Here is a 14,853-nt window from a genome sequence, read left to right on the forward strand (position 1 = left end):
GGCCTGGGTCCTTGCTGGGCTCATGTCTTCCCCTCTTCCCAGTAGTCCACTGGTTTGAGTTGTAACAAGGTTACTGACTCACAGTGGCTGAACCTGATTCTGCCTGGCTTCTGGTCTGAAGTCTGACCCCTGGTGAGTTTTCAGAAGCTGTGGTCTGCTTGCAACTGGGCTCCTTCTGATAAGATAGGCTTTTGTGTAGAGTGGGCAGGAGGGAGCAGCTTCAGTAAGGTCCGGATCCTGATCACGGTGATACCAATCCGAGGACTGATGTTTGCCAAATAAATAGCCTCATTAGGAAAGGCTATAAAAGTCTGATAAGATTTTTATAATTATCTCCCAAAGCACAAATTCTTAGAGTTTCAGTTTGTTAGAATAGGACTCTGGGAGAATGTTCACTGTGACTATCCCCGACCAGCAGGGTCTGCCTACCAGCCGCACGTCTAGCGTTACATATTTTGTTTTTGCAAAAGCACCAAATTGCCAAACAGAAGGGGAAAAAAAGACAATGACATATTTTAGGGTACTATTTCACCTTTGCAAATCAATATACAAGCCATTAAAACTACATTTTTCCATGAATGATAAGTGTAATTACCTCTCTCTTGCCATAAAAACTTGTCCTTATTAAATGTAAATATTTAAAAATGATTGAAATATATTTGAAGGGCACTTTATAGCCTGATTTTATATGCTGACATCTGGGTTGCCTTTCCTAAAACACTCTATTTCTTGGAGAGTTATTAAATTAGTATTTCGAAAGGAGTAACACCGGGCTTGTTCCTCGTTTCAATTTTAATTTCATACATATTTAGATTTACTGGGAACTCAAGAGTTTTTACGTGGGGCTAATGCATCATTATATTTGCGGTGCTTGCACACGTAGAAGCCATGATGCTATTGGCAGAGGGAATCTTTAAACAATTGGAAATTCCATCCCCCCATTGACTATGTACCCCGCAAAGAGTATAGGAACGGAGATTCCTGCCTGTAAATGTTTAATGTTTCAATTCTTCTTTAGAGCAGGACGATTTTAAACACTGTTGACTTTACCTTCAGCTGGTCAGCTTTGCAGATGGGTAGCCGCCCAGCCAGTTCTTTTCTCCTGTGAGATCTGCCCGTGACTTGATTTAGCAAACTTGGAGAGTAGGAGGTTTTTTTTTTTTTTTCTTTCCAGCTTCGCTTTTTGGGAGAAATTTTTTTCCCCTTAAAAGTTCTCAAATTTGGTTGTTTCATAGAAAGTATGTTTATAGACAGTATGCGTTCAGTGCTGTGCTTTGAGAGGATCTCAGACAATGACAGAAAATCTAATATTTGAAAACACGAGCTTTGCTAACATGCCTAATTCCAGATGGTAAAAAAAAGATGTTGCCCCAAATGTGCAAGAATTCAATATGAGTGGCTCAAATATTTTTTTATGATAAACAAATAATTCTTGGCTGGATGTATTCCTCAGCTCCGCATAGGAAAGCAGCCATCCATGCAAGCCGTTCTGGGCTCACCCTCCAGCCCTGTTCGCCCTTTTCCTTTCAGCACGCCAAATCCTTGAGGTGTGTAAAGATTCTGTGACAGGCAGTGGGTCAAGTCATCCTAACATGTAGCTTTTTATACATTTTTCTTTGCAAAGGAAAATTTTTCTTCAAATCAGTCCCCCCAAATAAATGGTTTATAAAAACAAAGTCTATTTGTTTTGAAATTACACACAAGAAACCATGTTCTAACAATATCTCTATTTGCCTTTTGCCCGAGAAAAGAAATTTAAGTATAGTTGGTGATCTCCCTCATAATAAATTTTTAAAAAATAAAGTTGTCTCTGGGGAGAAAAGCCATTTGCAAAGGGATGGCTTCCCCCACTTGTCCAGTGGAACAGCTTAACCTTTAGTAGCTACTTTCTGTATGTCTTTTTTTTATCTATAGTTCTGTTTATATACTTTCCTAAAACTATAAAACTTTAGTAATTTGATTTTAATGCATAGATTCCTTCTTAAAGAAGCGAGTGTGCCATCTCAGCGTGCAGAGATTTTAGACGAGTCTTGAAACCCTTCTTCTTTTAAAAAATGTTTGGCTGGAACTGCTGGCAAAATGTCCGGCATCCAGGAGAGTGTTCTCGATGCCACTGGAGGTGAATAAACGGACAGGAGCGTGCGCAGATCCCTGGCAGTGGCTTGGGAATGTTTTAGGAGGCATATTTTCTTACGCTAATGCCTTTGTAGATTGCATCCACGTTCAGACATCAAAGGGCATGCAATTAATAACGGGCATCTGGAGGGTCGATCACATGCTTCCGACGTTCAAGTGGGGAAGGACGGAAAACCAGCCATGGTCAGGTATTAGCTGTAATCATTTTTAAACAGCAGCACTGAAGGCTTCTCCTCCATGCCTCTGCTCGCTGAGAAATGCAGAGGCGCACACGCACAAAAAGTTGCGGGGATACCTTTCTGCTGCTGGATCAGCGAGCAGTAAGTGATCTGCCCTCAGCTGTCGATGCTAATTCACGCAGCCTTAATTTCTCAAAATAAAACCAAACTTAGTGTTGTGTGAACTCTTTCCTTAACCCTCATCCTCTTAGGGACACCTGGTAACAGGCAGTTGCATTAGTTAAGTCTTGGTTAATTCCGGAATGAATGTTTTCTAGGATAACAGTAACTTTCTGCTTGCTGGGACCAAAGGCATTCTTAGGCATTATTCTTTCTCTTTTATGGTAGCCTGTTTGTCTTTTTCAGAATGATATATGCTACCAAGCCTCAAGTATAAGATAGTCAGGTAAGACTATACGTATGTGCAACAAAAATGTGCCAGAGAAATATGGAGCTTTCCTAAACATTCCAGCAGATATAAAACCTGTAACTTTTTAACAATAATTTTCATTTCATTGGGTCATAGATAATAAGGAGACGCTTGTTTCTGGAAAATTAAAAAACTGACATGGGCGAAAATATTTATTTGCTTTCTACATTGACCAAATGACTAGTGGATATTTTTTAAAAAAACAAACTGTAAATAGACAGATGCAAGCAATTCCCTTTCATTAACAAATGCTGCAATTTCACAGTAAAGCAAATTCATTAAAAAAAAAACGTCTGTAGCCTTAAAACTGAAGCTGCCGCTTTCAGCTGATTTAAAATATTAAAAAGTGATATGGTAATTGTTTGTGGGGGCGCAAAATATTGTAAATCTTAAAAAACCAACTAGAGTTTTCGAGGCTCTTCTGGCAGGTTGAGGTAGGAAAAGCTGCTGTCCGTTTTGTGTTAGTTTCTGTGCGTTTGCCTCTCGACTGCGTCTGCCCAGTTTTGTTTTCCTTGTCGGCCGGCACGGCGGCGTAAGCAGGATCGGCAGCATGCTTTAAAGTTAATCAGAAGCAGGGTCTACATTGCCGTCAGCAAACATGTTAGAAGCTTACTATTTAATAGTGATTCCGGGGTAAGGCCATCATCCCCTTCCTAAATCCAAATATAAAAGCTGAAATCGTATTTGTTAAAACTGTCATGTTGAATTTGTGGCCCAGATTGCTTTCCTGAGGCGTGCTGGGCCAGAGCTGAGCGCTGCTCCCAGCTGCAGACACCCAGAGCCCAGCAGCCTCCCGCTAGGGACTGAGCCGCTGGCTCCATGCTGCTCAGACCGCCTACCTCCCCCCCAACCAGGGCTGCAACTTAGTGGACTCTCGGCTTTTCCACGTTGTAAAACCATTTGATTTATTTGTTTGGTTTGGTTTGGTTTTTAGAAGCACTGCAGAAATTATTTCCTACTGGCAGAGAGGGCACTTGGAGTTACACTACATTAGTTTCAAGTCATTAGTCCAGTGTTCTCAAACTGAAAATTGGAAAGTATATGGACGGCTTCTAGAGAGACCTCGGTTCTGACCAGAGTAGAACAAATTAACGCTGATGGATTCCTTTTGCTTTCTAACTCGCGGGGCGATACATCATAAAGTGCTGTGGCCACACTGAGGGGTTCCCTCTGTCAGTTCTGGAATTCAGTGGTAGGAAATGTTAGTTATAAAAAGCAGGGGTGGGGGTGGTGTGGAAGTTCACTGTTGTCGTTCCGGTTTAAAACAAAAACAAAAATTGAAATTTTATGTCCGCTTTTGTAGCGAGCAGCCAAGAAGGGGTGCCTGATGATACCCTAGACCCCAAAGTTTTGAGCTTCTCATTCCAATTCTGGATATTTGTAAGTAATTCAAAACCAGGGAAAACAAGCTGGCTGCTCTTCTGGGCTGGAGCTTTGGTGGGGGGAAGGGTTGGGCACAGCTGGGATGGGATGGGGTCGCCTACACTCCGTTCGTGGTACCCTGTCCCGGAGGCTGGCACCCCGTGGGGATAGAGAGAAGGTTCAGGCTCCTCAGCGGCTCTGTGCATCTCTCCCAAGGCTGTTCCAGTGCCTGGTGGCTCTGGTCCTCCAGCACAGCGAAAGTCAGCCTCGGTTTCTGCCAGCTGTAGCATGAGACCAGCATGGCCTTCAGGTGAGTGCTCCCCGAAGCTCGCCTGCCACCTGTTGGCCGCTGGTGGTGCTGACCGCGGTGCGAGAAGCCTAGCATTTAATAATCCTTAAAGACTGGACCAAGGTTGCAGTGGCTGGTGACCACCAGCACCTTTCTCTTAATGACTCCTCAGACACCCCCTGTATATCCTGCATTCTTATCTGGTCAGAACACCACAACAGAGCTATGACACAGTCTCAGTTCATAGGTGCCGAAATGTGATGTCCAGACTCCTGCCTCTCTGGACAGGATTTCTGACTCCTCTTTTGGCTTCCTTTGACCATCCTGGATGGGCACAGATGGATGCGTCAGTGTCCTTCTAGGAGAGACAGACAAGGTTGCGCTTCTGATGTCCTCAGCCCTCTTGATACGCTGCTCCAAGCTGCCTGTGCTATTGGCAATTTCTCACCATTGAGTACAAGTTCTTTCCCTTTCTCTTCTTGGTGGAGGGCTCCCTGAGTCTGGAAGAAAGGGTTCTATAGGGAACTTCAACCAGAGGTCAGAAAGGGGTGTACGTGAGCTTCTGGAAGAGGGAAAGAGCCATACCTTCTCTCCTTTGGAAGTCAGGGGTCAGCTCCAAATATTGCAGATGAACCACTGTGTTTGGAAGGCTGTGTATCAGCTTGGATTCACCCAGGAAATATTTTTGCAGGCAGCCTCTAGAAAAACATGGCTTATGGTGACCATTTGGGGCTTAGAAATATGAGAAAGGGTGGCAGGCACGCTTGGGAAATTCTCCCCCTCCCCAGGACAAAGCAAACTATCTCCCTAGGTTATCGGTGATCCCAGGCATGGGAACAGTGGATCCAGCAAGATTTGGAGAGCACCTCCCATGTTTCCATGGGTCTGGGGATAGAAGCCATGCATGATGGTGGTATTCCTAGTGTGTGTGTGTGTGTGTCTGTGTAGGGGGTGTGCTCTGAAGCCAGGACTTTCTCCTAGGTCCCACGAGGGGGCTGAGATCCCCAGCCACCGTGGCCCACCTGAAGCCAGGACTTTCTCCTAGGTCCCACGAGGGGGCTGAGATCCCCAGCCACCGTGGCCCACAGGCAGTCCTTGGCCCACTTGGAGGTACAGTTTTTCATTCTTTATGCACAGAGGGTGTGTCACTCTAACCCAGACCCTGCAGCACCGTGAGCATCACACAGAGAACCACAAGGAACGGCTGGCCCGCACTTGCTCCCTTGCCATGCTAGAGCAGGCTGAACCGCGTTTACCTGGCATTTCATGATAGCACCTGGTCAGCCCAGACACCTTTCCTTTGCCCTGAAAGGGAGCTGGCTGTGAGAGTCCAGGGCTTTGCCCCTGAATGAATTTCTCCTAACTTACCTGAGGACAAAATGCTTTAATGTTTCTTCTGTAAATTCATAGGCACTCTTGCTATTTGGCCTCGTAGCTGTTGATGATTTAGCCCTGAAAAATAATTTTCTTAGTCTAGGGCCTCATGGAAAGCCTGAAATGGAATTATGCAATTGAGTGGAACACCCAACGCCCCCACCCCACCCCCCAAGCTCCTATTGCAATTTAAGGTAGAACCAGTCCTTTGAGCAGTTTTCTCCTGGGTGCCTGCTGCCTTTAGAGCAATCTGTGCAGAGAAAGCCTTGTGTCAAAGCACACAGCTTTCAGAGAAGAAAAGTACCCACTGAACTGAACTGTTTTAGATTGGGCAGAAGAGAGAGAGAAAGGTGTGTATGTGTGTGTGTGTGGGGGGGGGAGACTACCGAGCCAGGTCTCACATTTTTTATGGAGAAGAAAGAATGTAGGAAAGTCAGTAAACGTCTACCCTCCTGGCCCCACACACATGAATAGAAAGACCGAGCAACTGACTGGCTATTTACCTCAGCACAAAAGGCGCCTCCCACCCAGCACCTCCTTTTTATTTCTAGCCTTTCTGACAGAAATACACAGCTGACTGAATGCTCCTTCTCACAATACTGTCCATCATGAAATATGGGGGGTGGGCAAAGGTAAGACAAACTTTAAACACACCTGGCACAGCTGGCCTCCGCCTTTGTGCTTAGAATGGCCTCCAGCCAACTGGCCGCCCTGTCTCCATTCATGAGTTCTCCAGAAGAATTCTCACAGGTTGACTGTCTCTTTGTGACAACATATCACTCTAAAAACCAGGCCACTGAGCTGCCTGGGGAGAGTGTGGGGCACCTGTCTGATAAGCAATCCTACTGGGCCCATGGGACTCATGAGAGCTCAGTGCTGTTCTACTGAGCCAAGGGAAAGAATGATCTCAGAGTGGGCCGGATCTGTGGGGTCTCCACTCTCTGACCACCTTCCAGACAGAACAGGTTCCCACTGCCCCAGATGATCCCACCCAGCCCTCTCCACTGAAGTGGTCCGACCAAACACCTCATGGATTCCCCAGGAGGCGGAACAGGTGGCTGAGTGTGGGCCACTTTCCTGTCTGTACACAACGGAAACACAGGACTTTTGTCTAGAGTTGTGGTGAACTGAAACACCGTGTCACTGATAGAAACATCGCCCCTACCACGGTCAAAGTGGCTTCGTTCTCTTTTCCCTCACTGCCGCTGCTCTAATGGACGCCTCGGCTTTCTACCTTGGCTATGCCGGTGCAGAGAAAGAACATGCCTGAGCCGTTCTTGTCTTCTTTCCAGCTGCCACAGTTCATTTGTTTTAACTTTCCCTCTCCTGAGATAACAGATTCCAGAGGCCAGGGAGGCGCTGTGTGGAAAAGGCTTTTAAGTGGGGCCATTCTCGGTTGCTCGGCAGTCACTGACAGAGCCGAGGGGTGATGAGGCTGTAGCGGCACTTTGGATCTGAAGCTGATAAGACATCCTTTTTTCCCCCTTCCCTTTGTAAAACACTGGAACCCTCTGCAATTATCAGCTGGGGAATCCACACTGGTGTTTATCCATAGAGGAAGGAGAGGACAAGATGGACTTCAGGACAGTCAATTGGGTAGCTCGTCAAACAGTCACTTAGAGAGCATTTGCTCTGGCCATTGAGTGTCATTACCGTTAGCCACTTAATCCCTGTGAGAGGCCATGCTCTGGGTCACCCCAATTTTAGAGATAAAATGTATCCCTGCGTTTCTTCTGCACGACTGCAGCAGGGCGGGGACGCCTTGCCCTCTGCCCCTCGAGTCCTTGTTATTTGCTTCTCATGAAATCCAAGCACATGGAATCTCTGAAAGAACTAAAGGGGGGGGGACCCAGCCATCGTCATGGGTGTCTGTCCTGGCCCCTCTTACTTGCTCGTCCTTAGGGTAATTGTATGTGCTCACCTGGCTGCAGGAGGGGATATTGTGAATTCTGGAATCGCTGCAGGAAGCTGAAGACGGCAAAGGCAAGCTCCTCCGTGAGTCCATCTGTCTGTCCTGCGGTATCCTGCCCATAGAGTCTGACAAGAGAGCTTGTAGGCACACTGTGACCAGACAGAACCTAACTAAACAAGTCAACATTGTAAAACGAAGGCTCTCTCTCACGCATTTCTTTTGTTTTCTGCATAAAAGCCATCCGATATGTTAGGGTGTCAGATGGCATCATCCAGAATAAATTTCCCGGAAGAGAAGTGGATCCGAATGGCACCAATCACTCCCCATTTCCTCTCTGTCCAAATTTTATGTGGGATAAGTCACTATGGTGGTTGCTGACAGCCTCTGGAGGCTGGCCAGGATTTGGGGGGGCGGCGGGGGCGTCCTCCAGACTTTTTGCAGCCCAGGCCTGGTCAGATCTCAGCAGATCAGTAAGCTCCAGCTGGGGAGAGTTCTGTGCTTTTGCCCTCTGGGCTGCTTCCAACCTGGCTAAGGGTCAGAGAGAACCACACCCTTTGATTCTGGGCCTCTGCATAGCCAAGGCCTTCTCTGGTGATTCTATCAGGGTGGTTTTTCCTCGCCAAGTGCATCCCCTGCAGAAGTGTGGAAGCTCTTGAGTGAGATGTGCTCTCTGGAAGGATTAAACTTGACGACTCTGGAACTCCCCTTCCAGGCCTTCTTGCCATGGCCCCAGCTTGGAATCTGTGCTCATTGGCTGGCGAAGGGCACTTCGCTGGGCAGACAGGGTGGCAGGAAGAAGACGTTGCTATTTGCAAAACCAAGGTTTCCAGACCCCTTCAGAACTGGGAGATGTTGCAATGGCAGACAGCCGGGATTCTGAATTGTCCCTCTTGGTTTCCGTGCTAGCCCGCACTGTACACTACATCTGTGATCACAAACGGCGCAGCTTTGGAAAAGCTTCTAATTGGGAACATTTCGGCTGCCTTTTGTCAACCATAACACGGTTTTGCTAGAAAAGAGGTCAGGGTATACAGCGCCCTTCCTTTGGGTTTGTCCTGTTCTTTCATGTTTAGGTTCTGATTGAACGCCCCGACTGGATCCTGTAGGATCTCCTCTCTTCTCTGGGGCTCATGTTATCTCCCACATCTGTTAGCGATGCTGGCTCTGATTTCTTCATTGGAGCCCTGTCTGCTCATCTGCTCATATTCTCCTTGAAGCTGCGGAGACATGGAAACACATAAAGGCTCTCATAGGGCATTCCTCTCTACAAATGGAAAGTCCACTGTGAACCCCGCCTATCAGTCTTGGAAACAATGGCTACAAGTGTGTGTTTTTCTGGTTCCTCTGTGTATCCAGCGTCACATAGTAAACTCTCCCATGCTTCCCTTTCTCGTCTCCATCCTTCTCCTCTTTGTGGCCTCTTCATGCACACAGAACCTCAGTTTTCTATTTGACGCACTGGGTTATAGTGTAATCATTATTTACTCTCTATACAAACTGCCTAGATTTATTCAGTGAGGTCCCCCACCCCCAGGTTTCATGCCTGTGTCCTTTTGATTTGCCACCATCATTCTTATGAGTATTTCTCTGCTTTCTGGCTCTGAGGAGCTGTTCTATGACCTGTAGCTTCCCTTCCCTGGGCTTAGTGTCAGCTATTTTGCTAGGTAACAATAGTTTCTATACTAGGTTCTAGGTTGTCAGTCTGCCCAATGCTACTGGAAGGCCCTTGTTCTGGCTGCTTCAGATCTAAAGCAGATACAAAACACAGCTTCCATCTACCCAGCTTTGAAACGTATAAATTATGCCTGCGCAAACGCACATGCGTGTAAGCAGGAGTTCCACCAGCTGCCTCTGAGTCTAATCAAGCCACAGGCTCTTCCCAGCTTTCCATTCACCCGGATTTGAAGCTCATTTCTTCCACAGTAAGAATCCTGGCTCCTAACACTATTGCATACTTACGTTCTCAAAGTTGGGTTGTAAAGGAGGCGGGTACACCTTACCCACCCTCTGTACTGACAGGATACAATCAGTAGATGCTGTTAAGAGAATTATTTGGATCAGTTCTTTGCTTCTTCCTTAGCATGCCTTCCAATTTGTGTCTGTCAGGGTTTTCTCCTTGTTAGACATGTTTGAAATCCAGTAAGGCTCACTTCTGTTTGCTTTATATTTAAACTTTTTTCTTTAAAAAAAACTGTTAATTTGAATTTTGATTCTATAGTATACAAATAAACTTCTAATTGTCAAAGCTTTACAAAGGCATATGCATATGTAAAATCCTGTAAAAAAAAAAAGGCACAGAAGAAAAGGCCAGAGAGGGGAGTAAGCTAGATATCTCTGGAGTGAAGGAGGGAAGACACAGAAAGGGTTTTGAAAGAAAGGATTTTCCCTGAGCATAGTTCTTTGTTTTTTCTTTTTTCTTTTCATAACTTTTGGGCAAAGTATGCTAACTAATTTTTAATTACTGTGCTTTTCTTTTTGTAAAAACAAGCAAGCATGTATAATTTTTGTTCCTTTTTATAAAAAGGTAGCATACTAAGTATATCTATACACATATATACAACCTTATATATACATAATCTATATAATGTATTTCATAACAAACTGTATACTCTATAATTATTCCATATAAATTCAAGAATTCTTTCCTGTTTTTTAAACCATAGCACATCATGTCTGGGCAGATATGTAGCACAGTTGGTTTTTGTTGTTCCCAACCAGTTTTTTTCTGCATTTGAGAACTTAGGGGATTTCTAATACTACTCTACGATGAAGAAACTTGGGTGTGATGTATTTCTCTACTGTGATGTTTGTTTGTTTGTTTGTTTTGACACAGGGTATCACTACATGCCCTGGGGCCTCAGACTCTTTCTGCCTCAGCCTCCTGAGTGCTGAGAATATAAGAGTCTACCACCTTTCCTGGCTTGAACATGGTATGTTCTCCATGGTGCTGTTATCTTTAGGACTGAGTGGTTGTATTAGTCTTGACGGCCTTCTCACAGAGGCGCGTAGTATCCATCCTCGCTAGCAATACAGGGAACACCTGTTCCCTTAGAATTTTGCCGGCACAATGTGTTGTTAAGGCCTTGGCTTTTTGCCAGCCTGTTGGATGAGAAATAGTTAGGTCAATGAAGTCTTAATTTGCATTTCTCGGATTATATATACTTTCTTTATCTGCAGATGTTTTTCTCATAGATTTCAGAGCTGTTTCTACACCTTCCTGTTGGATTGTTTGTTAGGTCTCTGCCCACTTCTACACAGTTTTAAAGGAAGTCCATTAAAGCTCACTGCCCGTGACACACAGGAAGAGCAAACATTTCATCTTTGGTGGTTTCTGTTCTTTCTTGTTTTATTTCCGCTGTTCAGTTTTTACTAAATGTCAGTTATCAGTTATCTGATTTCACTTAGATTGGATTTATAATTATGAGGTATTATGACTTTTGGGTTGCAGAAGGAGCCACATCTTCATTTGACACACAGATCATAGAATGTTCTATACTCACCTCACTGGTTCCTTTGCTTTTGTGTGTGGAGTGAGGAAAGACTCTAACTTACACTTTACAGATGTCTCCTTGATGATCAGGGGCCACTTAGTAGAAGACCTCTAGTGGATTTAGTGATTTTTTTTTTTTTGGTGTGTGTGTGGCTTTGATAAAATAACAAGACCAAAAATAACCCAGATGAGAAGGGGCTTCCTTTTTGTCTACAGCACCAGAGAGCTAGAGTCCGTCACGGTGAGGACGACATGGTCCAGAGAGCTCGCTTTTCACTGTTCTAGGAGGAGCCCACATCAAGCCTGCATCCCCTGCTGTAGTTTGTCCAGAAGGATCCACCTCCTAAAGGTTTCCTAACCTTCTCAAACCAACTGGAGAGGAACTGTTTAAACCTAAGAGCCTATGAGGGACATTCTTATTCAAAGCACAGCATTCTACAGCTGGCCCCCAGGCTCATTGCCATCCCATGGTGCTGTAGTCTTTAACAGTCCCAAACCCATTCAAAGTCCAATACTCTTCTGAGACTCAAGGCACTATCTGAACGGTTAACCCATGTAAATATATAGACTCCTAACATGTAATGGCACAGAATATCCATTCCTATTCCAAAAGGGAAGAATAGTGGGGAAAGATTGGGCCAAAGAAAGTCCAAAACTCTTAGCTTTGTGTCCAGTATCTAGGGCTTAGATGGCTCCACCTCTCCATCTTTGCTGCCTGCTGCCTACATCTCGCTCTCTCTCTCTTGGGCTGGTTACTCCTTCTCTGCCATCCCTGGTATCTCTGACATCTTGGATAGCTACTACAACCCAAGCTTCTCCTTCGCAGCTTCATGCAATGGCCTCATTTCAGGGACTCCAAACCTGCCACACATTGCCTGGCCTCAGTGGGTCTGCAAAAGCAGAGGTAGACTCTGGGACCCTTTCTAGGCTCCGAATCCAGAACAAAGTGGATGACATTGCCAAGTTCCGATATCAGCTCTAGATGAAGCCTGGCACTCAGGGGCATGAGCTTCTGTATTCTGAAGATGATGGAAAAATTCTTGAGATAATCTTATTTCTAGGAACATAAACCCCCAAGGTTCTCTCCTTTTACATGCTAGAGGCTTAGCTGGGTTGGGTCTTACCCTCAGGACCCCTTCCTGTTGTTCCAGTGTGGAGTCAGGAACTCTTTTAATAAAGAGGTGTCTTTTTCCAGCACATGACTTCAGACTTAGGGTTCTTAAGCTTATTTCTTTTCTGAATCACTCATTTTCTTTGGTCCTCACTTTTTCCCCCTGTAGACCTACATGAGCGTCATCAGCGGAGCTATGCCACGGGCTGTTGAGCTGTCTTGAAATCTCTTCTGCCAACAAAGTTGGTCCATTTCTTTTTAATACAACTTCATAAAAATTCTCAAGACGTGGGCAGAATGCAGCCAGATTTTTAGCCAAAGTATCCCACAAACAGCCCCTAGCTCAAGTCCGATAGACCCCTTGCTGCCCTGCCGAGCCTCATGGGCCAGGCCTCCCCTTGTCCACATTCTGGGCAGCATCGCTGACTTAAGATTACAGAAGAATGTTCCGTGAGTTCTGCCCACAGCACATAGTTCCAGCTTCTTCCACAGAATAGTCTAAGAACACAAAGGCCACCTGGTTCACCACAGCCATGGCTCTGCTTGCCATCGCCAGTTTCTGTGTTAGTTACTTTCCTGTTGCCGTGGTAAAGTATACCACGACCAAAAGCAGCGTGGGGAAGAAAGGTTTTATTTTGGCTCATGGTTCGGGACAGATAGAGGACAAACTATGGCTGGAAGAGGACAGGGAGTTAGGAGAACACACGAGGTTATGGGTGCTCAAAGCCCACCCAAGTGATTTTACCTCCTCCAGCAAGCTGCACCTTCTAAAGTAGTGCCACTCACTGGGCACCAAGTGTTGAAATGCATTTCTGTGTCCGGTGTTGCTAAAGACATTTCTCATTCAGATCACCACAGTCTCCTTTGCCTGGTCACGGGGAGAGATGCTTTTCCACCATGCACAGGGTTGCCAGTCTGTCCTGATGCTCCGTTTATTTCTGTAACACTACCATCATCTTAACTACAGAGACTATATAAAAACTAACCCGGTAGGCCTAATTCCTTTCTTGTAGTTCTTTTCTGTCTCTGCACCAATGCTTGCATGCTAGTTTTCCATGTGAGCCCCAGGATCAGCTTGTCTAGTTCCGAAAAGCTACTTTGAATTTTTAAAAAAAGGAATGGTTCTGTTTGTAATTGCGCGCGTGTGTGCACAGGCATGCACATGTGCACACACACAGACACACGTGTGTGTCTGAATGTGAGTGCAGTGCTCATGGCAGTCAAGAGAGGGCATTAGGTCCCCCAAAGCTAAAGTTACAGGCACTTGTGAGCCTGTTATGTGTTGGAACCTGAACTTGGATACTCTGCAAGAGGTACATGGTTCACTGCTCAGTCGTCTCTCCAGCCCTAGCCTCTGAAACTTCTTAAAGATCTTAGTAAGTTTGCAAGTTAACTGAGGGGAAATACCCTGACCTCACTGTTCTTCAGTGTCTTACAGTTCTCTTCTTGTAACATTTCAGCAGTTCTTTGCTTAGCTTATTTATTTATTTATTTTTTGATGGTTGAAAAAAGTCAGTAGACTCTTTATTGCTTCTGAGGTGTAGGGCTCAAGAGCTCTTGGTGGGACGGGTCCGTTTGCTCTCATCACCACAGGCTTCTGGCTTCGTAGGATGGCACTGGCCCTGCGGATGGCCGTCATGCGCAGATTGGGACGGTACTTGTTCTTTCGGATCATGTGCCTGATGCTGCTCAGGGTAGCCCGTGCATTCTTGTTGATGGTGGTCCTTACGTAAGAGGTAGCTGGTTTGCGCTGACCGGATCTGCGTTTCATGACCACCACGACCCCTTTGCCGTCGGCCGCGGGCTCCACTCCCACTGTCTTGCGGTGAATCAACCCGTTGTAGCGGAAGGAGTTGCGGGCTTTCAGATTATTGGGTTCGGTGCTGTACGTCTGCTTACTCCTCTTGATCAGGAAACTGGAACAGTTCCGAACGACCGACCATCCATTGCAGATGCGCAGACATGGCGGCGCCTACGGGGAAATGGGGCACGTGAAAGATGTGAAGCAGAGAAGCAAGCTAGGCTATGTCGCCTAGGTAACCGGGAGCGCCGGAAAACAAAGATGAAGAGCTCCTTCAGGCAGGAACCGGCGACCGCTTAGTTTATTTTTAAAAAAATTTAATTTTCCATTGCTATTGTAAATGGGAGGTTTTTTCCTATCATATTGTATCAGGTATTGCTCGTGCCTACACGGCCATGGTTTTGGCATTGCTATCCTCCTGTTTTGCTGAACTGTTTTATGTGGGTTAGTTCAGTGTGGGTTCTAGGTACCCCTGAGAAACTTTTAGTGGAGTCAGAAGGCCAAAACCATTTTCATAATGACACTAAGAGTTCTTTAAATTTCATTTTCTCTAGTGAACAGTGGAGGTTCCCGGAGGTTATATGATGGGTGTCACAGCAGATATGGAAAGCTCTCTGAATAACAAAAAATACACTCAAAAATAGAAAATCTGGACTACAACTTGGCTTATAGTTACTTAGAAATATGCTCTTTATGTTGACTATTTATTGTGACTTTTAAATTAATATGA

At 45.5% G+C, this 14,853-nt stretch overlaps 1 pseudogene; it reads right to left on the reverse strand.

The window, feature by feature from the left end:
• Positions 1 to 13,869: 13,869 nt before the first annotated feature.
• On the reverse strand, positions 13,870 to 14,410 carry LOC101981004 (annotated as a pseudogene).
• Positions 14,411 to 14,853: the final 443 nt, after the last annotated feature.

Source organism: Microtus ochrogaster, chromosome 16 (assembly GCF_000317375.1).
Source record: "Microtus ochrogaster isolate Prairie Vole_2 chromosome 16, MicOch1.0, whole genome shotgun sequence".
Lineage (NCBI taxonomy): Eukaryota > Metazoa > Chordata > Mammalia > Rodentia > Cricetidae > Microtus > Microtus ochrogaster.